This window comes from Suncus etruscus, chromosome 6 (assembly GCF_024139225.1).
Source record: "Suncus etruscus isolate mSunEtr1 chromosome 6, mSunEtr1.pri.cur, whole genome shotgun sequence".
Classification (NCBI taxonomy): domain Eukaryota; kingdom Metazoa; phylum Chordata; class Mammalia; order Eulipotyphla; family Soricidae; genus Suncus; species Suncus etruscus.
In genome coordinates this window covers 21,211,828-21,239,358 of record NC_064853.1, presented here as the reverse complement: position 1 = coordinate 21,239,358, position 27,531 = coordinate 21,211,828, and the positions used below count along the sequence as shown (strand labels likewise).

The window sequence follows — 27,531 nt, the reverse complement described above, 5'->3', positions numbered from 1 at the left end:
TAAGTACCTGAACAATTTTACCATGTCCCCTTCTAGACATATTTTGTATCTCTACTTGGGTTTATCTTTCCCTGTATGATCTCTAAAATGTAATAAACTTTACTCATGGGCTTTCCAAATATTGATTGAGCATCTTACTTTTGTACAAAGCTTTCCACATATAGAAAGAGAAATGACAAAGGAGTTGCCCTTAAGGAGCTCATAGCCTGGTGATGCAAATAGGCACATAAAAACGTTCCATCTGACATACAATTTTATTTGTGCCAAGAGTCACAAGAATAAAGGAGAGAATCAGTCCTGGAAGGCTTTAGAGGGCAAAGAGTGTTTGTGTGGTCCTGAATAACTCAACTAATTAGGTTATATTGAGTAAGTTGAACATTGCAGCAATGGGCCTACAATTGGACAATTCCAGAAGGAAGGGTCTCTATCCAATCCCTCTTTCTCCCAGTTAGGAATCTGTAGATAGAGAGATTGAATACATAACAATAAAATGATAATCCTCTGTGTTTGACCTATGTCCTAAATCCATGAGTTATATTATCTTGTAAGCATTCTGCTAAAAGGCCTGAGACATTTTGGTTAATTTCCCTACACTAAGAAAATTCAATTTCAGTACAGGTGACCTAGGAGAGATGGCCAAACATTTCCCTGAGCCAGAGTTCCATCTTTTGGTTTCTATTAAATATACAAAAGACATTTATGATTCTGTTTGGAATAATAAGACAAAACAAAAAAGTGAGCTTGTATACATCACGTTCCTTGATCCATATATAATAGTGACTGATGTTAACAGTGGGTGACATATGAGCTGACCCAATATTTTGATCAAGGTCCTCCCAACATTCTGCTATGCCAAAAATGTAGGTAAATATATATAAACAAAAAGACTCCTCATCTCATGGTACAGTAGATGTTGGATGTTGGGACAAGAAATGAGCTTAGTCTTATGAAGTCAATCTCACTGCACAGTCAGCAAATATTAATTTTCTGACCTTTATTATGTTGGATTTTTTTTTTACAAAAAAAACTGGTATTACTGCTGCCACAAAATTTCATCCTTCCATACAAGGCTGAGTAAGTACCATAAAAAGAAAATTATTTTAGTGAACATATTTTATTATATAAAGGGCTGACTTGGGAAATTGAAATATTAATAAAATATTTTACATAGACTTTGCTGATGAAATAAATAGCTTCACGCTTTTATGAAGATCAGGTATGTTACAGTCATGTTTAAGGGCATCAAGTACCTCTTTATAATTACTAACAGGGAAGGTTTAATTATACCCATAAGTCCCAAGACAGAGCTATAATACACCAGCCAAGGACTGAAGAGCCTTCTCACCACCAGATTCTTAGATTATCAGAGTCTGACATGTAAATCCTATCAGCTTTGATTCAGATGATTCTAGGAATTGGCTCAGGCAATATATCTTTTGCCTTATTCATAAAGAAAAATAATGACAATAGATGCATCAATTTACTTACTCTGTTTACTCTCTGGGGCATAACTACCTATTTCCCACAGAAGAGAAATTGGCTGTGAGCCTACGTCCATAAACACAGACAGGACAAGATCAGACAAAATCCAAATACCTCAATACTTTTAGAATTAAAGACATCTCAGAATCCTCTGCTGTGCAGATATAGTAATGGTCCCATTAAATGATAGAAGCCTAATACATGAATTCATAGCAATTCACAGTACAGAAAATTCTTTCTTTCCAACAACAAATTGGCTTTCCTAAGAAGTGAATTGGGGTGTTGTGGGAGGAACACACCAAGAAGGCTTCAAAAATACAGAGTAGACAGCATCGGTTATATAATATGGACTGCCTGCCTGTCAAGCATGCATTTCTCACCCTGGTTACCTCTGGGAAATTTTTCCTCTTATTCCAGCTTTAGCCCAGGTAGTTTGAGGAGGTTAACTTCATTCTCTGGTTCCATAGGTGGCCTATGTCCAATGCTGACCAACAGGAATGGGTTCTACTTTCCCAAATATGACCACATTAATAATTTAGGAATAAAAACAAGTCTACTGAAAATAATCACTAGGACATTCTGTGCTTCTCTTAGGGAGAAAGTCCTCTTTCCTATTACCAGAAAACAATAGGAGGGAAATCTGGTTGTTGGCCAGATATGCCATAGCTTAAAGTGTCCATCTTGCCACAGTTTAGGCTATGACCAGATTACACCTAGATTTGACATATGAACTAAGAAATACCCTTTTATTAATTTTATTTGACTTTTTAAATCTAGGGGCCCCAAGCAGCAAGGCTTCCCAGTGCAGGATACCATGAGGTATTGAACACAAACAACCCCTCCAAATGTACAGCATGTGCTAATGCCACTGAGCTATCTCTCGGGCCCCAGTAATTCCTTATTAGAATGAAAAAAATCTAAAATTGTCTAAAATAATCTAAAATAATGTAAAATAAATCTAAAATAATCGAAAATAAAGTCAATAGAAAAAATTATAAAAAAAGTATCTAAATTATTATTGACAGCATGAGTTGAGTCAATGGTTGAGTTGACTCAGGAGTCATGAGTTGAGTCAACAGTTTTGCACTCATACTTCTTTTTTTTTTTTTTTTTTGGTTTTTGGGCCACACCCGGCGGTGCTCAGGGGTTACTCCTGGCTGTCTGCTCAGAAATAGCTCCTGGCAGGCACGGGGGACCATATGGGACACCGGGATTCGAACCAACCACCTTTGGTCCTGGATCGGCTGCTTGCAAGGCAAACGCCGCTGTGCTATCTCTCCGGGCCCCTTGCACTCATACTTCTAACAACATGGCAGGAGGCAGAGAGAGCAACTGCTTCCAACCTTCCATCAAAGTGCTAAGACAGTGTATTTACAAAGGGGAAATAGAATATTTCTACAGAATACTGGTACTTTTAAGAATCAGATAAAAGAAAAAATGCTTTATGGACATGTCTGTATAAAAAAATAAAATCTCAACCTAAGTCTACTCACTCTTTGAACAAGACTATTTAATAAGTTAGCCACTAGCTACATGAGGCTATTGAAAATAACTGAAACTCAATACTAATGGCTTTTATTTCATATCTTAGTCATACTATCTGCAGTGTAAATGCCACATTGTAGTAGCCACATGTGGCTACTGGCTTATTGTTGGACAGCAGCACAGCTACAGAGTGATCCCGTCATCAAAAAATACCTATAAGAAAATTAGGCAGAAATTTTGCCCATTCCAGATGTGAGTTATTGTTTCTCAACTGGCAAGAAAATCAAGTGGACAAGTAGACATAAACAGCCAATAATTAAGAGATATTCATCTAAGAATGATCACAAAAAAGAGTAACAATATACCTATGCAAGAATATGTACAGACCTATTCTTTCACATTAAAAAAATCTTGTTAGACAGTATTTCTTAAAGAGTTATGTGGACAATGTGAGTTATTTTAAAGGTGTACAGGTATGACCTCAAACCCTAACCCTAATTTTTACCTTTGGAATTCAAGAGCATAACAGTAATGATCTCAGGTGTAGAAATACTATGACTTTTCTTCTTTTATATGTGTGTCCTCCAAATTCAATACACAAGAATATTATTTCTTAAGAAAAAATAACGGAAATAAAAACATTCATTCAACTTGGCGATGGCCACACTCCCTACTAAAATGGTTGCTATGGATCTGCATTGTTGATGGGTTAATTATAAACACTAGGAGCTTTCTGATTTTGCTGAATATTCTGTCCAAAACTAATTTCTGAAAGCTTATCACTAGATGCTAATGAAAACCAAGAAAGACACACACATCCAGGAGATGTATAGCCAATGCATTTCTGTTGTTTATTTTCACAGGGAACAGCATTTTCTGTAGCCTAACATTTTTTATGCGGGCTATGAAAAATATAAATAAATATTTATGACATTCACTCAATTCCACAGTAACTACTAAGTTGTTCATGTTCTCACTCTGGTTTGAAATGTACATATTTTAGTGGCTGGGAGTCTCAACCTTAAATGAGAAAGCCACAGAGCACTGTCATTTACAGACCCTAAAACTACTCATTTGACTCACTACAGGGATTTGCCTCGGAAGCAGTACATAACAAGCTAATTAAGGAAGCTGTAGACTTGAGACAGAGACAAACCTCAGGCCTACTCAGCAAACAGCTACAAACACAACACAACTGCCAGGGACGTGGGTTTTACTGAAATTTAACCCCAGTATCAGAAGCAATGGATCAAGTAATACCTTTGAGAAAACAGAAATGAATGAGGATCCAGCCTGCTGTCTTCGGGAAATTCGCCTCTACTCAAAAGCCCCAATGTAGTTTGCAGGTAAAAAGACACCAACTTGTGTGTCGCCATTATATTTCTAAAGACAGTGGTCAGACTTCACCACTGGGTGGGTTCCTAAGCTAAAAACAGCCAGTTCTCTTCAGCCTACAAATGCTTCTCTGTGTGTTGTTTGCTGTGATTTAGTGCCAATTTTTAATAGAGTTCATGTTTGGAGGGGGGAAAATCATCAGTACTTCTAGTTTTCTTGAAGATAATGAGGACCTGAATCCCTAGCTCCAGCACTTTTCTTAGAACCTTAAACTGGAGCTAACCCAGGACTCACCCAGTACCATCTCAATGTCTCCTACTGTTACTGTTTGCACTTTCTTGGCACCCAAGCATGCAGTTCTTGGTTTTTGTTTGTTTGTTTGTTTTTGGAAAGAGCACACAGCTCAGGGCTTACTCCTGGCAGACTCAAGGAACATTATAAGTTCCTGAAGGTGGAACCTGAGTTCCATGTAAGGCAAGCACCCTATGCACTATAGTATTGCTCCAGCCCATGAGTTTGTTGTACTTATACTAGGAGACCCCAAAAAGGTTAAAACACCACATGGCTGGAGAGATAGTATGGAGGTAAGGTATTTGCCTTACATGTGGAAAGACAGTGGTTCGAATCCCGGCATCCCATATGGTCCCCTAAACCTGTCAGGAGTGACTTCTGAGTGCAGAGCCAGGAGTAACCCCTGAGCACTGCCGAGTGTGACCCAAAAACTAAAAAACAAACAAACAAACAAAAAACACATGGTACAGATATATTTTCTCATTACTGCTAAGTAAATACCATCCTCTCTGACCTCAGGAAACAGGAGAAGCCCAGAATTAAGAGACAAACACAGGAAAGAAGTGTTCTATTACCTGTGAGCCTACCCAAATCTGATACATATTTGGTGACTAGGGATCCTAGAACTTAACTTCCCAGCCTCAGTCTCCCAGGCTTGCAAACAATTTCCTACCTAGTCACATAGGGCTCCCCTGATGCTCCCTGACCTGGACAATGTCTCTGTCATGTATCATTGTATATCATTCTTGTATATCATTCTTCACCAGCAAACTGTATAGACCTGCAGAACAATGATGGTTTCTGTCTTGCTCACTCTGGAAGTCTGGGATCCAGTACAGTATCTGGAACATCTTGGTTACACAAAACAAAAGACTAACCAGCTAACTCCAAAATCACCTTTAAAATCTTTAGCTTGGGGGCTGGAAAGAAAGTATGGTAGATGGGGCACTTGGCTTCCATGCAACTGACCTGGGTTCAATCTCCAACCCTGCATACAATACGCTTTCCTGAACGCTACTAGAAAGGATCCCTGAGCATGGAGCTAGGATAAGCCTTGAGCACCTTTGAGTGTACCCCTAAAAAAATAAATCCTTAGTTTGCAGCTGAACCATCTCTGCCCCCATGAAATTCACCCTCATCCTTCTAAGTATTTTTCACCTCCTGTAGTGTTTGGCTGCACTTCGTATATCTCACCACATTATAATCTAGTTGTGCTTCCTGAACTAAACCTGGATCTTAAGGAAAAAATCTGTTTTTTTTCCTTTCTATAACTATATCCATGGGGTTCACTACTGTGCCATGTTCCTGCAAGTATTCACAAAGTACTCAGTACATGAATGAGTGTCAGAGAAGAGATTTTCCCCCACAAATAACCCCTCCTGGTAAAGGCTGCAAGGCAGCTCCTGTCATTTATCCTCTTTGTCACTGTTCCTATAGTCCCCTCATCACTGCTACCAGCATACTCTCCATCAAAGATGACAAGAGACTCATGGCATACAGTGGCCAAATGCAAGTTTTGCTGTGATGGGTAAAGAAAGGACAGTCCCCCAAAAGTCAAGGAATATAGCAATGTAGTGCCACCTGCTCCTTCACACTCTCACAGTTCCAAGGGAAAAAAATGAAACAGGTTTGTTTAGCTTCTGTGCCAGCCAACACCCCATCTCACTGGCTGTCTGTCAGGCCTGGGGAATGAACGCTGTGTACATAACTCAACTCCGGCACTGACACACTGACACGGTGGACGCCTTTACCTACAGAACATAGCTCATCATTCCTTCCTCTGGAGTTTTCTCTAAGTTATGGATTAATAAACTTTACCCAAGAACACTGCTTTATTAATCTTGCAAAATACTCAGAAAAGGAAAATATTTTATTATGCCCATCAAATGTGAATTATGATCACGAGAGCCCTGTGTGCACTGACAAGAAATAAAGTTGCTTTGTGCAGCAAATTGGGTTTGGGTTGTTGGCCCTCCAGTCAGATTCAGGGTAAACAAAGCAGAAAAACCGTATTCTGACCTGTGAAGACAGCAGGACCCTTCCTGCCCTACCCAAGGGCATGGCAAATCAATTTCCTTGAAGAGACGAATTGGAAGAAAGAAAATAAATAGCACAAGGAGGCATCGCCCCAAATTCCTCTCCTTTCACCTGAAAATAAGAGCCAGAGACAAAGAGAAAGAGAAGAGAGAAACAGAAAAAGAGAGCAGAAAAGGGTAGTATCTCAAAGGGTATTCTGAGCTTTACAATGCACATGAATTCTCTTGGTGCTGCCTCTGTTGGCTTACAAACAACCCTGTGCCAATTCACCTTTCGCCTAACCTTCTGCAAAGAAAAGCTTTTTCAGCCACAAAGAAAGCCTGTAATTGACTGAGTTTAAGTATCTGTTAAATGAATAGTATTGTCCACCCCACCAGCATGATGGGATGCTCCAAAGATCAAAGATGATGTTGGAATATTTTCTGTGTAAGCCCTCATGTGACATGGACACCAGGGAGACCAGAGCAGCTAGAAGGTACATTTACCTCTTTATTCACCTACCAGTGGCCATACCATTCTATCTAGGTATTGAGTCTTTTAAGTGTCTCTGGAAGAATCAGAAAGCAATTCTGTAAAGTGGTTCCAGTAACACCTGGAATTGTTTGTTAGTGCTGCAGTGTACGTGCGGGTGTCCACCCCAATAACGTCTCTTCCTTGGCTTGGCTCTAGTCTGTCAGGCTAGAAAGGCTGGTCCAGTGGGGCTATGAGCTTAGTCATAAGGGCTGCCTGAAGAACTGTATGCTATTCTCATCCATTTTTCTCTGTCAGGTTGAATACATGCTGCTATCCCTTCTCCAAATCCACCAGGCCTGATGTGTTCCGAATGCAGATTTCATTGTGCATTTTAGAAAAGCAGCATCTCCTATGCTATCCCTTGGCTTTTTATTTGCAATATCCCTTGCTGGATATGCCTTGGGATGGCACCTTGTCATCAACTTCATTAATGCACCTCAAGCCATATGCATGATGACTCAGACCCAGAGGGACTGACACAGATTGTAAGTCATCTCAACTGCCAGCCTCGCTACTCTCAATTTCCTGCCTGGGAAATTGGAGGGATGGAGTGCAGGAAAGGGAAGAAGAGAAATAAAGATTTCACTGCATTGTTTCCCTTCTATCTCTGTGATAAATATTTCTGGAAGAGTTTTATTTTCCTGGCACATAAATAAATATGTTCTTGATACTTTTCTATAAGATCCATAGTTGCCCCAATGCTGCTCTGCTTGGGATACAGGAAAATGATAGCAACTGCTTTTCCAGGATCCTTGATTTCCAGTAAAGCCTCCATGGAAAAGACTAGCAGGAGTCAGAAATGCAGAAGTTAGAATCTGTCTCTCCAAATTCCCCTTCCAGCTTTCTGGTGGCACCCCCAGGAGTGACAGGGTATCAGGCCACAATTCCAGCTCAGCTCCCTCTGCTGGTGACTGCAATCACCAGGCTGGATCTACCAGGCTTCCCCTTGCCTTAAGCCCTAAATTCTGGGGCCACCCTCTCTCTTTCAAAACTTAGCTCCTCTTGAAACAGATGTGATTTCTGTGGCTGTGAACAAAAATCACAGCATCCCCTAATCATATTGGTCAACATCTATAACTAGTTTCCAGAATTAAATTCTTCCTATTGAAGGAAAGTTTAATAGAGGAATCATTAGCTAAAGAAATCATAGCTGACAAGTTCCCAGAGTTGATGATGGTATGCATCCAAATTCAAGATCCCCAAAGGGTCCCAGCCAACAGAGACCAAATTAAAATACTCCAAGATACATCATTGTCAAAATGATAAAAACCAAAGAGAGGGAATAAATTCTTTTTATTTAACAACCAGGAATTTGCTGAGTGACTGAGTGTGTTATCATTAAAATTGATCCATTCTGGGGACAGAAAGAGATAGAACAGGGAGAAGTATACTTTCCTTTCACAAAGTTGATTAGGATTCAGTTCCTAGCACATATGAATCCCTAGAGCACCACCAAGGATGATTTCTAAATAGAGGGTCAGGAGGAAGACCTGAACATTGCTAGTTGTGATCCAAAGACTTTAAAAAGAAATTTTAAACTGTCCAATTCTGCCTGAGCAGGTGGGAATGTGCTATTGCTGTTAACCTGGTGAGGTCCTCTTTTGTTGAACTGAGGGCATCCCCTTTTGTTTGTTCTACTTTGGTTTCAGAAGGGTCATGCCTGGAAGTGAGCAATGAGCATTTCAGAGCTTGAGCTCAGACCTTCCACATGCAATGCATGTGCTCTATCCTTTTAAGATTGCTCCCCAGCCCTGTTGGGGTGTTCCAAGTAGCACAGTTTCACAATCTTCACCCCTGACACCCGCTGGTTGGCAGAGTTTTGATCTCTTGGCTCTAATGTTGAAGCAGCTGCAGAAAATTCTGCCAGGGAGCAATTCCCCATGTAAAGATTGATGGAACTCTGGGATTTGACAAGGACAAGAGAGTCCACCTCCAGAATGACTGCTTGCTTCCTCAGTACTTTCTTCCCTACCACTGAAACAATGTGTGTGAGACAGGCATAGAGAAGCAAAAGCACATTCTAGTCACTGCAAAGCCACACTTGCTCAGGGTCTTCAGGTCCAGAAGCTTTCTGTTGTTGATTTTAGTCAATGACTCCAATTCAGTAAAGCTCAAAATGAAAACAGACGGAAGGGAGATGAGACCAGAGAGGGCAGGACAGGAAAAGACTAGGCACTGTTTTAGAATTAAAAGAGCTAAAAAAAAAAATTAGGTCCCCAAAGGAAATGCCTAAAATTATAACAGAAAATCCTTTTCATTTTTGTTTTGTTTTCATCAACCCAGAACAGGTCATTGAGGGACATTTTTTCCTCCAGTGTGCAAAGAGAGGATTCTGGTGGGTTTGCAAAGCACAAATTATTAAGTGTTGCAGGGGAAATTCCAAAAATGTGAGAAATTCAAAACAAGCATAGCACCCCTGGGAGATCCAGAATTCAGAAATTTCAGATATTTTTTTGGTGTGTGAAACTTTTTTTATTTACTTAAAGCATGGTGATTTGCAAAGTTATTCATTGTTGAGATGTAGACATATGATATTTCAGCACCACCAGTGTCAGTCTCCTTCCACCAATATTCCCGAAGTTCATCCCATATCTCACCACCCTCAGCCCCAGCCTGACAACATAATAGGCTTGATTGTTAAAGTTTGGGTCAGACATTTGGGGAGGGGGCACACCTGGTGATGCTCAGGGGTTACCCTGATTATGAGCTCAGAAATCACTCCTGGCTTGGGGGACCATATGGGAACCCAGGTTCATCCTGGGTCAGCAGCATGCAAGGCAAATGTCCTACTGCTGCACTATTACTCAGGTCCATGGGTCAGACACTTTTTAATAACAGTTGTGAGCAACTGAAGATATTATGAAGTCTGTAGTTTTCTGGAGTGTGGGAAATGTCTTAAGATGTCTGAGAAAGATGCACACACCAAGGAAAGGCAAGTGGCAGGAAGCATCACACTGAGTTTGAGCTGAGTTTTATGGCTTTTTAAAAGGGGGTACAGGGCTGGCCTTCAATCCCACCCTCTTCCTTCAAGACTCTTGGCCTCTCAGGCATTCTAATCTATAGCTACTCACAAAAATCCAGACTTTCCTCACTCCTCACACAGATTTTGAGCACCCAGTCACAAGACTATTTTATCAGATGGATAGAAAAGAGGAAATGGTACATTAGGTTAGCCAAGCAGTCAGCTTTCCTGTCCCTCAGTTTTAGTTACTTATGAAATATTCTCTTCTTTACCCACCTAAACAAGTAGGGCATGTATCATCTTTCATCCAGAAACCACGATGAAATATGTACTGGTGAGAGGATGTGACAGAAGAAAGAGGTGCAATATTTGGCAAGAGGGGATGAGGATTCTGAAATGTCATAAGCACCAATGTCCCAGAGATAACTTTTAGACAGAAATGAATATGTGCATTGAACTGGAAATACTAAATTGGGAAAAATGAGCGAGTGAGTGCATGAGAGAATACCATAAAGGATTCCAGAGAGGTGTGAAAAGAAACAGGTTGACAAAGAGAAAGGACAATCTGCAGCAAATGATCAGGACCACATGAGCCACTGTCAAGATATTCTTCTCATTCTCCTGGTTTGGCAAACATGCCCATTTCCATGCATAAAGGAGCTTCCTCCGGTGCAAATGCTTCAGTGCTTCACTCTACTATTGTCACGTTATTATATTAGCTCTTAGGACGGTGTAGGGAGGAGAAAGAGCTGATATGGGTGCAGGGACACTTATTTCTCTGTCCAGCTGGATTACAGCCCTGTCTCATATTGGTTCATCAGACAGTCAGGTAGTAGAAGTCTGACTACTGGATTGTGTATCAGAATTAAGATTGTTCTACCAACATCTGATCCACCAGACTGATTGTCTGGTAGTTTGACCAACCGAATGTTGGTCTTCCAGAACAACAAAAGACACAGTGTCCACTCTCTGGGGGAAAACCAGGGAAGTTCTCAAAGGCAAGTCTCTGCTCTGACAACTGCCCCCTGCATACTTCTGTAAGTTCAAGGGACCACAGGGAGTCAGGGCCTGCCCTGTCAGCCTGACTCTGAGCGAAAGATTTGTCATGAGCCCTACTAAGCTCCCAAGAGTTTTTGCTGTAAGGTTTCTCTGGGCATCCAGAGAATACTTACTGCTTCAAGGGCTCTCTCTGGGCTCAACTATATCTTCTCCTACCTTGTCTACCAGTAGCAAAAATCAATATTGGTGGAATATGGTGTAAAATAACATAATTAGAAAATATTATTTCTAAATATTGCCATCAGCACTCATAAAATATAGGGCATCTGAAAATAAATCTAAAAGTGTAATATATATATATCCTTTTAGGAGGAAAATTAATTATCATTACTAAAAATACTGAGTAAGAACTCAACAATTAGAGAGTTACTATACACATGGGTAAAATACTCGGTTTCATACTTGTATTATTCTTCTTGAACTAACCTAGAAATCTAAGATTTCTTTCATCAAACCTCAAAGGTAATTTGTGTAGCTTTTCTATGATGATTATAAATATAAATGAAAGACAAATGGCTGTGAAAATCTAGTCCCTTCTCCCACCAAGCACTAAATCTCTATAACAATTTAGCAAAGGAGAAGGAAAATATGTGCCTGAAAACTGACCCTGAGATGACTTTTTTCCAATATGGAGAAAAATTAGACTAAATTCTGCCTCACACTACACACACACACACACACACACACACACACACACACACACACACATGTACACACACAATAGAGCTTAAATGTGAAAGGCAAAACAATAAAGCTTTAGAAGATAATAAGGAGGGGTATCTTTATGACTTCAGGGTTAAAAAAAGAAAGCTTTCTTCAACTAGACATAAAAAAGTGCTAACCATAAAAGAAAAGATTGATAAATTCAACTACATTAAAATTAAGAAGTTAGATAGCAGAAGGTTGGCAAGAATCCAACTTCTATGTGGTCTATAAATCTATTCAACTTCCCAAAGGAATAAATTACAGTAACCTCTTTGCATCCACTGGAAAGTAGTTCTGACAATACAGGCTCAGATTCAGCAGATAGTTGGTCAATCTCTAACTCCATCCACAACTGGACTACTGGCATTTCTGGTTTAACATGAGTCTATTTAAAAGGTTGTAATCAAATTGTTTTGAACGTTGCCACACTCAGTTGTGCTCAGTACTTAGACCTAACTCTATTCTCAAGGATCACTCCTGGAAGTGCTCAGAAGACCACATGTGGTACTAGAGATTGAACCTGGGTCAGCTACATGCAAGGCAAGCAGTTTTAACTCCTATACTATCTCTCCAGCCCTGCACAATTTGCATTTTCCATGGAGAATATTGATAGATATGTACATCACACTGCTTAGAATAATATGTCCCCAAATCAAATCAGCACCTTTTGTACCATTATCACAGTCCAGAGGCATCTCTAAGCCATCACAAAGGAATGACCCTGTGTCAAGTTTAGGATAATCATACGCTAAGTTGATTTGCATCCTTTTAAATTCTGGGATTTCTTTTTAAATCGCCATGATTTACAATACTGCCCCCCCCCCAAAAAAAGAACCCAAAACCACAATACTGCCAGTGATAATATATTATGAATTATTATGAATATATTATGAATAGAATTATTATGAATGTATTATGAATAGAATATTCCAATAGCACACTCACACCCAATCAGAATATTCCTTTCCTCCACTATTATCTCAATATCCTCCTGCCTCTCAAATTCCTCCCTTCTCTCTTCTGCCTCTCCTTGTATTTTAGTAGTGTTCCCTACACAACAAAAAGCTATATGTTACAATAGAATAAAAAATTTTGAAAGTTCTAGGATGATTATCATCATAGCCATGATCAACTTTAAATCCCAGTAGAAAAACTAATCTACAATCTACTACTCTACAAACATCAATTGGCACAAGGGTCTCTTTCTCAGTGAGTCTGCTAATTTCCAATTTCCTCCTCCCATTCTTCCTACCATATATCCCACAGCAGTATTCTAAAGTTCTCCCTGTACATTGACATGCATGTAGTAATATATAAGTATAGGCTAGGATAACAAAAAGGGAAAATAACTCAAGCTGATATACGTTTCAGATGATGTATGAGCTTTTGCAAAGACTGCCCCTCAAATATTAAGAGAGATTCATGTTTTGGATTGACAATGTCTAATTGTAACACTAGTTGTTGAAAGTAAGTTACTTATTGGAGATCCAAAGGAAAGGACCTTCCAAAACTCTAGTGTCTGGGTAATAGGCAATTGAAAGCATTGTAATTTACAATTTTTCCTTTTTGATTGAAAGCATTTATACTTCTCATTTTTCCATGATGGAAGTGGAGAACTCTACTGAAAAGCCTTTTAATAGAATGGATTTGGATAAACGATTATTGTTAATGATTCCAAGAGATGTCAAGAAATGACTTTCAGTAGACGATCATTATTATTCATTTTCGAATTCAGAATTTGAAACTAAAAAGCTGCGACAAAAAAAATGAGTTTTCAAGATCACTGATGACAAAGAAAACAATTCATTTACCCCAATCTTTTTATCTGCATAAACTTAATGAACCACAGAAGTCTACCCAAACTTAGTTCAATACCACAGCAAAAATTTATTGAGGATCTACTACATTCCAGAGTCTGTTGCTTCGAGAAAAAGCCACAGTTTATATCATGAAGGAGCTTATTAATGTCCCTAATTTCAGGAGAATTGTCGGACAAAATAAGTCTTATGACTTCTGTAGTGACAAGCTAAGTAATGGATGACAATTCAAAGGAATTCTTTTAAAAAATGTCTTCTAATAAAAGCATTTTCAAAGGAATGATATGGAATGATGAATCCCAAATTTGGTGCGGATGGTTGTCTCTAGCAAGAGAGAGGGTTATGTATGATCAGGCAGAGGTTATTAAAGATGTTCCAACTGTTATCTGTATGATTTAATTTATAAGCTGAGGATACATGCAGAATCTTTTATTTCTATGTTATTTACTTTTTTGGTGGGGCATATCTTATATGCAATACACTATGTGTCACATAACACACATTACTTCACAATAAAATGAACCTGTCTTAAAATCTGTGATAACCTATTTACATTTTCCACAGCCTATCTCACTGAAATGAGCTCCGTGAGATAAAAGGTTTTACAGTAAATAATTGCAGTAAGTTCCTAATGAGTTAAATTAGTTTTCTTTTGCAGGAAATCTCTGAAACTTTAATATGTCAGCAAATATAATGTCTTACCAAAAGTAAAAGATAGAAATCAGTATTTTACCAACTTTTTGGAACATAATATTTTTCCTGTTCTTTCATCTGAAATAATGTACACATAACCATCTGCAAACATTAGTGTTCTATAGGTTAATTAGTTTCCTATATTTTTTTTTGGTTGGTTGGTTGGTTTTTGGCCACATCTGGTAGCACTAAAAGGTTTCTCCTGGCTCTGCGCTCAGAAATCGCTCCTGGTTTGGGAGAACATATAGAATGCTGGGGGATCAAACCCACGTCTGTCCTGTGTCAGCTGCATACAAGGCAAACCACTGTGCTACCACTTCGACCCCAGTTTCATATATTCTACATTACAGACACATCCAACAATATCATCCCTAAACCAATCATGAGCCTTCACATCTAGAATCTTGGCATCATGTAGTTCTTTCTATCTAGATCCTAGAATGTCTTTGACCCCTGAGAAATGCTTAGACTCTTGAGAAATCTTCAAACTGAAATGTATTCTCCTTTGTGAAGACTTTCCCAATTTCTCTTCATCCAGGTAGAATTATAAAATCATTCCTCTAGAAGTTTCCACTTGGCATACAAATACTTTCTAAACCTCATCTCACCCTATAAGAAATATTTATACACAAGACCATGTGCTAGTTGCAAGAATTGTACCATTGCATCTTGGGATCACAATTCTAACTATACCAGCTGCAGGTTTTTGGGTAGGTACCCAATTAAAATGTGCTCAAAGGATACAGAGGAGCCATGTTTTTATCTATGGCCTGAGCCTGCTTTCTCAATATTCCACCTACACTCAACGCATATTCATAATTTTTCAATCTTTACTATCAACCCTGACACTACCCAGAATAGAAATTAATAAACATATGCTGAAATGGAGACTAAAACGAGGTGAGACCCCAGGAAGAGGGCGCAAGCAGACTAGTAAAGTAGTTGATAGCTTAACTGATGAAGAGTAAGCTGGTAAAACTGAGTTGAGAGAGAAAGAAAAAGACAGAGAGAGAGAGAGAGAGAGAGAGAGACAGAGACAGAGACAGAGAGAGACAGAGAGAGTATGTGATATACTGCTGGCAATGGACCTCTTCTCCTTTATCTATTAAGCTACCCAGCCCATCTTCACCACCACAAAACTTTTTCCATTCAGCTGTGAGTTCTTTTACTCAGCATAATTCTCTTCCCATTTTCCTTTCTCTTTATGAGAATCCCCCACTGGCATGGTAGATTGGCTATATGTCAGGCTCAAATGAAATAAAATAATAATAATAAAAGCAAGCTGGCAATTTCTTTCCAATAGAATATGTTACATATTTTATGAAATGGAAGTCAGAGGAGTTTCATGATCCCTGAACCAAAACCTTTCCTTCTCTTAGGACTAAGTGGAAGAAAACTACAGAGAGCATCTTACAGAAAAAGAAAGCTGCTCCTGTGTTCTCAGACCTCCAGGAAGTTTGCGAGCACTGTGCTGGCTGGTGCCTTCTTTTCCACATGGGCTCATTCCCTTCATCTGCATTTCCTGGACTCCTTTTCAATGCTCCCTTTTATGGACATTATGAATACTAAGCAGAGGAAATACTAGGTACTTTATTGATACAGAAGCCTCCAGATGGTAAAGACACAGAGAAGACTTTTCTTTATTTTATTTTCTTTATTTGGGGTGAGGGTCACACCTGATGACACTCCGGGTTTACTCCTAGCTCTGCGTTCAAAAATAGTTCCTGCTTGGGGGACCATATGGGACGCTGGGGATCAAACCCAGGTCTGTCCTGGGCCAGCCATGTGCAAGGCAAAAGCCCTACCGCTGTGCTATCACTCTGGTCTCATTCTTTATTACAGGGAAGGTAAATTCTGTGCTTACTGATTCCTCTACTGGAAAGGGTGACAAACTTATGCTGGCCTACTTCCTCCTCTTTAAAAAAAATTACTAAGCATTTAGAATTTAATTTCTTTAAAACTAACAAACAGAAAACACCTCCTCTCCCTAACTGCACTTGAGGCTTCTACTGAGTCCCCACATCAGGCCAGTGCCCTCCAGGGGGCGGTATGGCCCACTTTGGGAAACTGCTGCTTTAATCCTTACAATAATTTCATAGGGAGATATTGTCATTTTATTGCAAAAGATAACAACAACAACAACAAAGGACATGGAATCACAGAGAAGTTAGGTAAACTGTTTAAAGCAACAAAATGGGCAGAGCTGGGGTGCTGAGATGAGAAGCCAGAACACCCTGCTCCCAAACTCAGACTTCCAACCACCTGTGACACCATCTTTGGATTTTAAGAATTTCTGCATATCTGTAGATAAGCAGCAGCAGCAGCAGCAGTGAATTCTCTGCATACCTAATTAATGACTATTTAATGTGATGTGCTCCCCATTAACTCCCATACTGTGGTGGCTGCAGAAAAACACCTCTGAGGTACGGTTTCCTGTCTGCTATGGAAAATAAATATCTAGCTTGCTCCCAAACTAGCCACTGAAACAAAATCTATAAACTTTAACTATTCTTTCAAACTGGACAACTACCCGGTGGATTGGTGAGATTACCTCCTGGATCAGAGAATTCAGGCAGAATTCAGACAGAGTTCTTGAATTATAAATGTCAATTTATAATTATAACTGTGACTTTGTTTTCTGAGTAACCCTGGGCAGTTACTAACACTTTCTGCACCCCAGTCTTCATTCATGAGAATGAGAATATAGCCACTGCCTTGGGTTTAAAGTAGAAAGAAATAGAATCAAATGAAGTGATTAAAAGGGCTCTTAGTTAAGATCTTTATAATTATTTATATCTTTATTTATAACAGGGATGACTTGTTGAGCTGGACAAAATCAGGCAGGAACTAGATTCCACCCTGGCCTAACATTTCCAAACTGATCACAAAAGTGCCCATTCTCTTAATATGCTGTGTGCCCTAGCACTCAGTGGGATGTTTTCCCCCTCTAAAATTGCCGAAAACTTCCCAGGCAGCTAATAGCATTCCTACCTGGCAAATGATGCAGCCGAGGTTCTGTAGGTGAAGTGAATTATGCTCCACAATACTTAGCCCACCAACCAGCATCCTTTGTCACTCTAAGTCCTAAATAACACGAAAGTTCCTGACAACAACCCTTGTCAATGTATGCGATTTTTTCAAGAGCCATATAGAAGACATAAACTGTGATTTTCTTGCTTTGTTAGCTTATTAGGGTAGGAGAGAAGGATTAAATCCCAGCAAAACCAACCTGTTTGACTTGAATGAAAGATCACAATGGAATGGGAGTTCCACAGGGACCTTCCTCTGCCTGTAATGCAGCTCTGGGAGTCTCAAACCCACCAGTGGAATCTGAAAGATGGGTCCTATCAGTTACCAAATCCTTCCTCCCTCTCTGGCATCGGAGAGGCCAAGCAGAGAAAGGCAACACCCTCCTGGTGGCATAGAGAGAACAGGAACAATGAATGGGGCCCCCTCATGTCTGCAGCCCCTCATAATGGTGCCTCTGAAGGGGAAGGAAGCACACTGGGAAACAGCTTGTGAGTGGAGCTTCATCAACAATAAGTAATTTTTATTCAGATTTTATTGTTGAATACAATGAACATGATTAAATGTTTCAGCTATGCCTATTCAAACCTTAAAGCAAACCACCAACCATGCTGTGAGAGAGAGAGAGAGAGAGAGAGAGAGAGAGAGAGAGAGAGAGAGAGAGAGAGAGAGAGAGAGAGAGAGAGAGAGGGAGGGTGGGGTGGGGAGGCTACTAAAAATCATCGTCTAAATCTGCTTTAAGATGTGATTTAATTGCCAACTCGATGTGTAGAACTGAATTCCCATATGACAGCGGCAGGCACAGTTCCCAAGAAGAGAGGAAAACACGTTTGCACTTCCCATCTCGGCCTCCGCTCTCAGCCCCACCGATCCCTGCCGGAACAGCCAAAGAGTTCCACCCGTCAGTCTTTTCAGCCACCGCATTTTGAACTTCCCAAACCTTGAAGAGGGCCGCTGTGTACGGGCAAAGAACAATAGCATCTCAAAGCCAATTCCGAGAGTTCTTCAATACTCCATTTGAATGCTGGGGCTTTCAATCAAGGACATCAGCAGACAATTTCTGATTGCTTAGAAGTTGACTTTTTATCCCGCTTTGATTAGGTCGCCCTCCTCAATAGGAAATCAAGCAAATCTTTGATCCCTTTCAGCTTCCAGAACTGTCACCCAGCCTCCTCAGGACCGGGAATGAAAGAGACTTGGGGGTGCGCGTGGAGCGGATCCTCTGCCTAAGCCAACCCCGCCTCTCTCTCCCACCCCACCCCACCCCCATCTCTCCCATCTCTCTCTCGGGGAGCTCGCGCGATTCAGGGCTCCATCCAGAACCACTCGTCATTGAGATAATAAAAAACAATGGGTGCTAATTCAAGGGGTGGGGATGGTTTATAATTTTATGGATTTCCCGAAGCCCTGTAATTGGCACATAAACGTACAAACGTGAACCAGATAATTAGGGGGTTCCGAACAGAAGCCACCTTTAATTTATATGATTACTGGAAAACATGGGTAAGTGCGATGAAGTGTCAGCGGAACCCCCCACAAGGCCATTATTCAAAAACCATCAACATTGTGAAAGTACGCGCTACGGGCCAGCAGGAGAAGAGCTGGAAGGGGAGGGGGGGGGCTGCGACCAGAGGGGTCCCTGCCAGCAGGCTTGGAGATATGCTTTGGAGCAAGCCAGCCTGCTCCGCTCCGAGGGTTTCCGCGCACGCTTCTCTCTCCTCTCCCGGGGCCGCTCGCTCGTTCCGGGGCAGCACCAGACGCACTCGCCCCCAGGGCCCCCCGAAAGCGCCGAGCAGCGCAGCGCGCACCCGCCCTCGCCAACGCTGCGCGTCCGAGCGCACAGATGCCCGCGCCGCGGCGCTCTGCGCTCCTCCCGCAGTCGCCCCGAACCCTCCCATTCCCTCTCCCCCAATCCACTCCCCACCACCCCGATTCTCTCAGACTCTCCCGGACCAGGCGGAAGTGCCCAAGCAGACCCCCAACAAAGAGGACTTGTGTGCAGCCATTGGGGGGTGGAAAACAGTTTAGCCAGAGTCTAGCAGACACGATCGAACGGATCGGGACCTGCAGCGTCGTCGGACCCTCCCAGGCAAATCTCACTAGAACCTCCATGCACCCCCTGTTAAGTTCTAAGCCAACCCTACACCAAAATAAGGCTTGGGGGCGGGAAGGAGAAAAGCAAAGAGAACGGAAGGCCCTGGAGAAAGTGCAGAGAAAAGACGCGCCCTCCCACCCACCCACCAGGGGTCACAATAATACTCGGCCGCGACCGTCTGGTTCTTGGGAAATTTACTTTGTCGCCCCCATTCAACAGCTCCTTTCGTACGCCCAGGGCTCCCCAGCCCCGTTACTGACCCCCCAACTCCGGATTGAAACCTTTTCTGACTCCTTGATGAGCCGAAAACCCTAGGAATTTTAAAGTTACCCCAGAATGGGAGCAAACCAAGCGCCAGCTCCGCAATCCGAGCTGAGCGCCGGGGCTGGGAAGCGGAGAGCGAGCCGGACTGATCCCGGGGAGCTGGGGGAGCTGGCTTCTAGGGGTGGCGGGGGTGCTGGGGATAGAAGGGAGGTGAGGGGAGCAACAGAGGGACCAGTTCGTGGTGCACCCCAAGAAATGAACGCATAATCCGGCTCTGACGGCATGCACTGTGCGGTCGGGCGACTGAGATAGAGCCGGGCTTGGGGAAGTCGGGTCGGCTCAGAACTGCAACGCTGCCGAGCAGTTGGGCAGGGGAAATTGCGTTCGGCCCAGCAGGAAAGGGGGTTCGGCCACCGGGGAGTTGTAAGGATGTGGAGGGACAACGCGGGTGAAGACGGGAGGGGGATTCTGGAGAACTGGGCAGGTTGGGGAGTAAGGGTAGCCAATCTCTTGGATGTGACTCTAACATCTACCGTTTTTCCGGGTGTGCCAGAAGCAGAAGGGGGAAGCTTGTGGTCTGAAGTAGGGAGATTTGAGGGTGCACAGAAGGACCCCGCAAAAGCCTCCCTTTTGCCCCAGCAAGTCGGGGCAGCAGGCAGAAAACTGCAGTCACATCCCAGAACCCAGAAACATTCCCATTGCTCAAGTCCCGAGTGGGGCGTCCTAGGAGCCCTCTTCCAAGCCCGAGGACCCCCACAGAGCCACCCGTGCGTCCACATCGGACTCCACCTGCCTGCCTGCGCCCAACTCCCAGATTGCCCCGTGGACCACCCCGAAACCCGGCGGCGCCTCACCTGCGCTCCCCGGAGCATCCTTCTCCGCTGTCGGGCCGCGAAGGCTGCGGTTCCCCATGCCCCGCGGGCGGCCGCACTCAGGCGCGCTCTCCAGCCCGGGGAAGCCCCGGCGAGCGCCGCGCTGGGTCCATCCTCCCCGGGAGCCACGGGCCCGCGTCAGAGCAGGGGGAGGAGACCGCCCCACGCGCGGACCCGCCTCCTCCCGCGCCCCCGCACCCGCCGGAGCACCGCGGCGCGCTCACCTGCTAGTTGCAACCTCTCCGGCCGCTGCCTCCAGATCGTGGGCGGCGCGCGCCCCACGCCCGGGCCCCGCCGCTCCGCTCCCGCACCCCGCTCCGTGCGCTCTGCGCGCTCCGATTGCTCAGTGCCGCGACGACGAGAAGGAAGAGCCCCCGAGCCCGCGAGCGGGGGCGCAGCCCAGGGCACTCGCGCCTCCGGTGCCCCGGTGCTCATTCCCCATCCCGGTGCAATCCGGGGGGAGCCGAGGCGAGAGTTTGGGGTCCCCGCCCTCTGCTGCGCCGGCGGGGAGGCGATGAGGGGGCGAGAATAAAAGCCACTAGACTCCAGGCTTCTCCAAGTGTCGGAGCTTTTGCGCCACCATCACTGCCACCAACCGCAGATTCTGGCCGGCACCATTTTATTATTTATTTATTTATTTATTTATTTATTTATTTATAATTTTTTTTCGGCTAGGATTTAAGCCCGGGTTCAAGCCTGCACATCTGCACGGAGCCAAATAGAAATAGGGCCAATGCGCAAAAAGAAAAAGAAAAAAAAATAAAATAAGAAGGAAGGGCTTTCCAGTTTAGGCCTTTTGCCTTTTGCCCCCACCCCTGCCCCTTTGCAGGAGGGGGCGCTAGCTCCCAGCGGCAGACCCTGATTCTGCAGCTCTGGTCGTGGATGAAGCTTTCCCAAGCCAAGTTGGACCAAGGAAGGGGAGCTGTTTGCAACTGACACTTCTGAATCAGCCCTGGGGACTTGGGGGGGGGAGGGGATTCAGATCCCACCCCTCCCCCCGATAATTCAGCGTCAGCGTTCCATCCTCCATCCTCCCTTCAAATTCTTACAAAAATTCCTTCGAAGACAATCTTCCTATCAGAACATGCCAGTGCTAGCAGGCCCTCCAGGAAGCAATCCCTTCTGGTCCCAGTTTACAAAGATCTTGCAAATCACAGAAAACGTTGTGTCTTGTATGGGTTTGAAAATGGTCCAACCCTAAGTCTGAATGCTTTTCCTATGAGTGTGTGTGGCAGTATAACAGGTCCCTGAGCCTGGATGCCAAAATATGTGTGGCAAAGTACAAGACCACCCCCTTTAGAATAGGGCAAGAAAAAGGAAGGATGGAAGAGGCAAGCAGGTTTCTTTAAAAGTTGCTTTTTTCTTTTTACAATTCTTTTTTAGGGACCATATTCCTGTTCTCCAACTGTGTCATAATAAAGCTAATGTGGCCGATTTGCCCCCCCCCACCATAGCTTCTACCACTCACCCATGAAAATTTAATGAAGCATTTAGGGTTATTACCTCCAGAGTCAATGGGCTAAAAATATTTAGCCTAATGTACTCCTTGTGGAGCCAATAGGTCCAAGGCTGGTGCATACAAAGTCATGGAGAGACCCTCCCTTTCTCCACCAAATTCACGACCCATTACACTTATTCTGTAATAACAGCTTCTGTACAAATGGAGGCCGAGCAAACGGAGGCTGTCAGGCACCTCCTGAAAAGATAGCAATTTACACAGAGACAAGGAAAATGTGGGAGGTCATTGGCAGGATGCAATCTCAGGAGAAGAGTTGATCAGAAGAAGGTCTCAGTAAAGTGGAGAGAAGGGCTCCTTGGGTACTCCTGTTTCTATCTATTCCTGGGTGCAACCTAAGACCAGAAGATGGGAACTAGGAGTACTGGCACAAGTCTCTCCAAAATCTTCAGACTTTCCAATAATTACAGAGAAAGGGAAGGAAGAGTTGCTAGATTCATTTAAATCAGATGACCTATAGGCTCACCAGGCAACTCTATTAGGATGAAAAAAAAAAAAAAAAACATGGCAGATTCCTGGGGCCTGAGCAATAGCACAGTGGTAAGACATCTGCCTTGCACGTAGCCAACACAGGACAGACCCTGGTTTGAATCCCGACATCCCATGTGGTCCCCAGAGCTTGCCAGGAGCGACATCTAAGCGCCACCAGGTGTGACCCAAAAACAAAACAAAATAAAACAAAACAAAACTGGCAGATTCCTCATCTATAAAGACAGGCCATGAAATTATAAACATTATAGAAAAGGGGGGGCATGGACAAATCAGAAAAAGAAACCAAAGCTCTATGCAGTGGTCCTTAAACTATGGCCCACGGGCCACATATTGTATTTGTATCTGTTTTGTTTCTTCATTGCAAAATAAGATATATGCAGTGTACATAAGAATTCGTTCATAAGTTTTGTTTTTACTATAGTCAGACCCTCCAATGGTCTGAGGGACAGTGAACTGGCCCCCTGTTTAAAAAGTTTGAGGACACTTGCTAGGAAGAGTGTAGACAACTGTTGCATTTTGGCTGTACAAGATGAATATTAAGCTGTAAAAAGAAAAAACAGATATAGATTAACTTTGCATTGATCTATCAAAATAATCCAAACTTTCTGTTTGCTTTGAGCATAGCTGTGCTACATCTAAACTATTTCCAAACATTTTGGCCCTGTATTTGCAAGTTCCCACATGCCTTACTACTAGGGACAGTGAAACCCTGATACAGTCAAGTAATTGAAATGAAAGAGATTCATGTTAAAATCTGTTCTGTATTGGACCAGGCCATGGCAAAAGCTGGGTAAATCCTATTAAATGCAAGAGGGGAAGAAGCTGCAGCTGCTCCCAATTCCGGGCTGGGGGTAAGCAGAACACACAGATTCTAATTACATGCAGAGTGCCCCAAAGGATCAACCCCTTGTTTTCTGGATTAAACTAAACCAAATCTGAAAGGATTTTATTATGCTAAACATGTCAAGAAACAATGCATCTAAAAGTTAGGGTGGTTTTTTTCCCTCTTCTCTTTTAAATAACAATGTCATTTGAATTTAGTGAGGCATAAGCAATAGGAAGTCCATTTGAGGCTGCAGAGATAGTACAGTGGGTAAGGTATTGCCTTGCATGAAACTGCCCTGGGTTCAATCCCCTTCGAAGTATATGATTCCTAATCCTCTTTAGGAGTAATTGCTGAAAACAGAACTAGGAGGTAAGCCCTGAGTGCTGCTGAGTATAGCCAAAACACAACAAAAAATGAAACTGAATAGCATGCTGATCTACATAAAAGGAATTTTATTCAAGTTCACATAATTCATCCCCATGCTTGAAATGATCAATATACTTAAAGAGGTAGTCTATGCAAGTGATAGTTGAGAATGACCTGGGATCGAAAGCAAAGTGAAATCAATGTCAGAAATCATTAATCCAGGACTGGAGAAATAGTACTGCAGGTAAGGCACTTGCTTTATATATGACAAGTATATAGGTTCCATCACTGTCATCTCATATGGTTCCTCAAGCACTACCAGCAGTGAAGCCTGAGTACAGAGCCAGGAGTAAGCCTTGGGCATAACCAGGCATGGTACACTCCCCTTCCCATAAAAAAATTTAAAAAAAAATTAATTCAGGGCTGGCACAATAGCACAGAAGTAGAGCATTTGCCTTGCATGAGGCTGACCCAGTACAGTGTCCTCTATGGTCCCTCGAGCCTGCCAGGAGTGATTTCTGAGGGCATAGCCAGGACTGAGTGTCACCAGGTGTGGCCCAAAAACCCAAAAAAAAAAAAAAAATCATTAATCCAATGAGCAAAAACTAATCTTTCCAAGGAGGGAATACAAATATAGCCCATTTTGTATAGTTGATAGTATTTTAGGTTCTGTTTATTCCTAGGATTATTTGTAATATCCCTCTCATTAAGTGGAGTTTAAGAAAATTAATTTGTGCTGTTGGCTCTGAAGGCTTCTAACACAAATTATTATATAGACACTGTTAAATAATTTCTATCACATGCATATGTCAGGAATATGCCAATATATCTATACACAAAAAGCTCAAGTAAAAGTATTGGTAATATTTAGTAGGAACAATTCCATCAAGTTTGTTACAGATGCCATGTGTTTATATGTATTAACAAATATGAAGCACAACATTTCAAAGGTTAACACCAAAGGCATAAAAGGCTCATTCATATTCATACTTAGATTCTATTCATTCAAAAATGATAACTAATAGTTGTTTCAATCATAAGTGCAATCATTTAGCCACTGACAGAGAACAAAAATGAAAAGTGAAAACAAAACAACAAAAACACCCTTGCAGCCTCAGGAAGAAAGCCACCCATCAAACTGCAGCCTGTTATGTGGCTGATTGTGCAAAGTCCAGGGAGTCGGGGGAACATCAAATGAGACATTTCACCCAGGGCACATACAAGAAGGGTAAGAAGAAAAGTGCAGTGACATGCTAGACATTCTATCATTCTTAGCTGCCCTTGACTCCAGAGAAGCAACATAAACAACTAGCAAATGGTCTCGCTCACCATGTATTTTTGTCTTTGAGATTTAACATGGAAGGGAATCCTCCCCCCTGCCCCCCAAACATCCCCTTTTAAAGTAGACAAACTTCACATTAACCACACTTCAGATACTTTTCTTAGATGCCCTGAACACAAATCAAATCTCCAACTGCTGGACACAAAAGCAATGAAAAAAATATATTTCTATGTGGCTCCAACAATACAGAAGGTCTTTTCTTTTCTGATACTAGTCTTGCTTGATTCAGGGAAAGGTGGTGTGGCAGGATTACTAAACGTGACTCTGGTTTATAGCTGCTATAAATAGTACCCCTTTTATTTTTCTGAGGAGGGGAGTAGAGAAGAGCAGCAACACTGCCGTTGTATTTATGGCATCAATCTGCTCTTTTTAGCTAACTGCACAGTAGAAACAAAGTGGAAAGCTAAAGTGATTGTCAAAGGGCTCTTAAGTTTCTATACAAACCCCCCCCATTTTTTTGCACATGAAGTGGAGCATATGATAATGCTAGTGCTTGTAAATAGTAAATAAGGGCTTTTGGAAAATGCTGGAAATTCTGGGGCTTACAGAAAATTAAAGACAGAGAAGAATCAGTATTCTAGATTTTAGATTGCCTTGCATTTCATGGCTACTGAGTTCAAAGTTTGTTAGATGTTTGCTTGTCTCTTAGAAGTCATCCTTTCTTCCTCTGTAAACAATTCCCAGACTTATTTGAGGAACCATTTCTCCATCCAATCATTAGTTTTGGGAGAGCTGCCTCTATCTCAGGCAGCAGGGATAAATAACTGCTACAACCCATTGCTCGACCTCAATTTGGGGATGGTCAAAAGACCAGCAGACTTCTGAGAAAGAAAGTAGGGGAAATGTTTTCTCTTCATCACTGAACTGGAAACTGAGGAGATGCTAACCTAGTAGCTGCAGGAATCCATTTCATAAGAACAATATTTAGCAACAGAAAATAACAAAGATAAAAACAGCACTTAAAGATAAAAAAATAGAGACTTCAGAAGCAGCAATTGGAGTGATTTGGTTTGTGTGCCAAAATATTCTAATAAGATAGTTGCGATTTTTTTCCACTTTGACAAAATAATTTTCATACAAAAGTATTACATTATGCATTTTCTATGTGGTATCTAGTTGCATACTTATCCACCACATCAGTAAAAGCTATTTGTTTATAGTTATTCTAAGAACATGAACTATATTTTACTAAAGGCTAGAACTAAAGTCAGAGAAGTTTAATATTTTATTCACATTTGTAAAGCCAATTGAAAAAAATAAAAAAAGTCTAAATGACACTTTCAAAAGCTTACTTAGTATATTCCTGGGAACCCAAAACTTTTGAAATGTTAATGAAAACAATTTTAAAGACTCAAATATATTAAGAGGTATACCATATTCATGGTTTTGAAAATATTGATATTGATTCTCCTCCAAACGAGGAATCAATGTAGTACCAACACACTAAAAATTCTAGTTTATTGTTCAAGAAATTTGACAATTCTTTTTTTGGGGGGGCCACACCCGGCAGTGCTCAGGGATTATTCCTGGCTGTCTGCTCAGAAATAACTCCTGGCAGGCACGGGGGACCATATGGGACACTGGGATTCGAACCAATCACCTTTGGTCCTGGATCGGCTTCTTGCAAGGCAAACGCCACTGTGCTATCTCTCCGGGCCCAAGAAATTTGATAAGTCAATTCTAAAGGACATGTAAGACTGAAAAATAAAATTAGGTTAGTTAAATAATCCTAAAAGTAAAGAACAAAGTTAGAAAACAGATTCTACCTCAGGTCAACATTTATAATAAAGCTATAATAATCAGCATAGTATAAGTATTACATCAATGGTAGATAAGATGAGCAATGAAACTTATATACAATCAATTGCACTTAAATGGTGTCAATTCTTAGGGCTAGAATTATTGTACAGTACACCTGCCTTTCACACTACCAACCAGGATTCAATTACTGGCTTCCTATACAGTCTGCTGAACCTAAGATTCCTGTGTGCAGAACCAAAAGTAAGCCCTGAGCTCACTTCAGCAGCACATATACTAAAACTGGAACAATTGCATGGCCCCTGCACAAGGATGACAGGCAAATTTGTGAAGCGTTCCATATTTAAAAAAAAAAAGAGTAAGCCTTGAGCACAGTGGGTTATAGCCCCCGCAAAAAAAACAACAAAACAAAACGGTGTCAATTTACTGAGTAAAGAAATGTTTTAGATCTGATATTGATATAATAAGATATATAAATGCTTATATCAGTTTTTTTAGACTTTCCTCACACTTTATATTAAATTAAATGCAATCATTAAAATGGCAAAAGTTTAGAGTAAAAATTCTAGAGATTACTAGTATCTTCATGATTTG

At 41.9% G+C, this 27,531-nt stretch overlaps 1 protein-coding gene and 1 pseudogene across 1 annotated transcript in view; one reads left to right on the top strand and one right to left on the bottom strand.

Annotated features, from left to right (window-relative positions):
- Positions 1–20,765, bottom strand: part of DAB1 (DAB adaptor protein 1) — a 406,846-nt gene extending 386,081 nt beyond the window's left edge. The window contains exon 1 of the mRNA XM_049774584.1: positions 20,620–20,765. The gene's annotated coding sequence lies outside the window, so the exon portion shown is untranslated. The remainder of the gene's footprint in view (positions 1–20,619) is intronic.
- Positions 20,766–27,189: 6,424 nt separating this feature from the next.
- Positions 27,190–27,284, top strand: LOC126012406 (uncharacterized; annotated as a pseudogene).
- Positions 27,285–27,531: the final 247 nt, after the last annotated feature.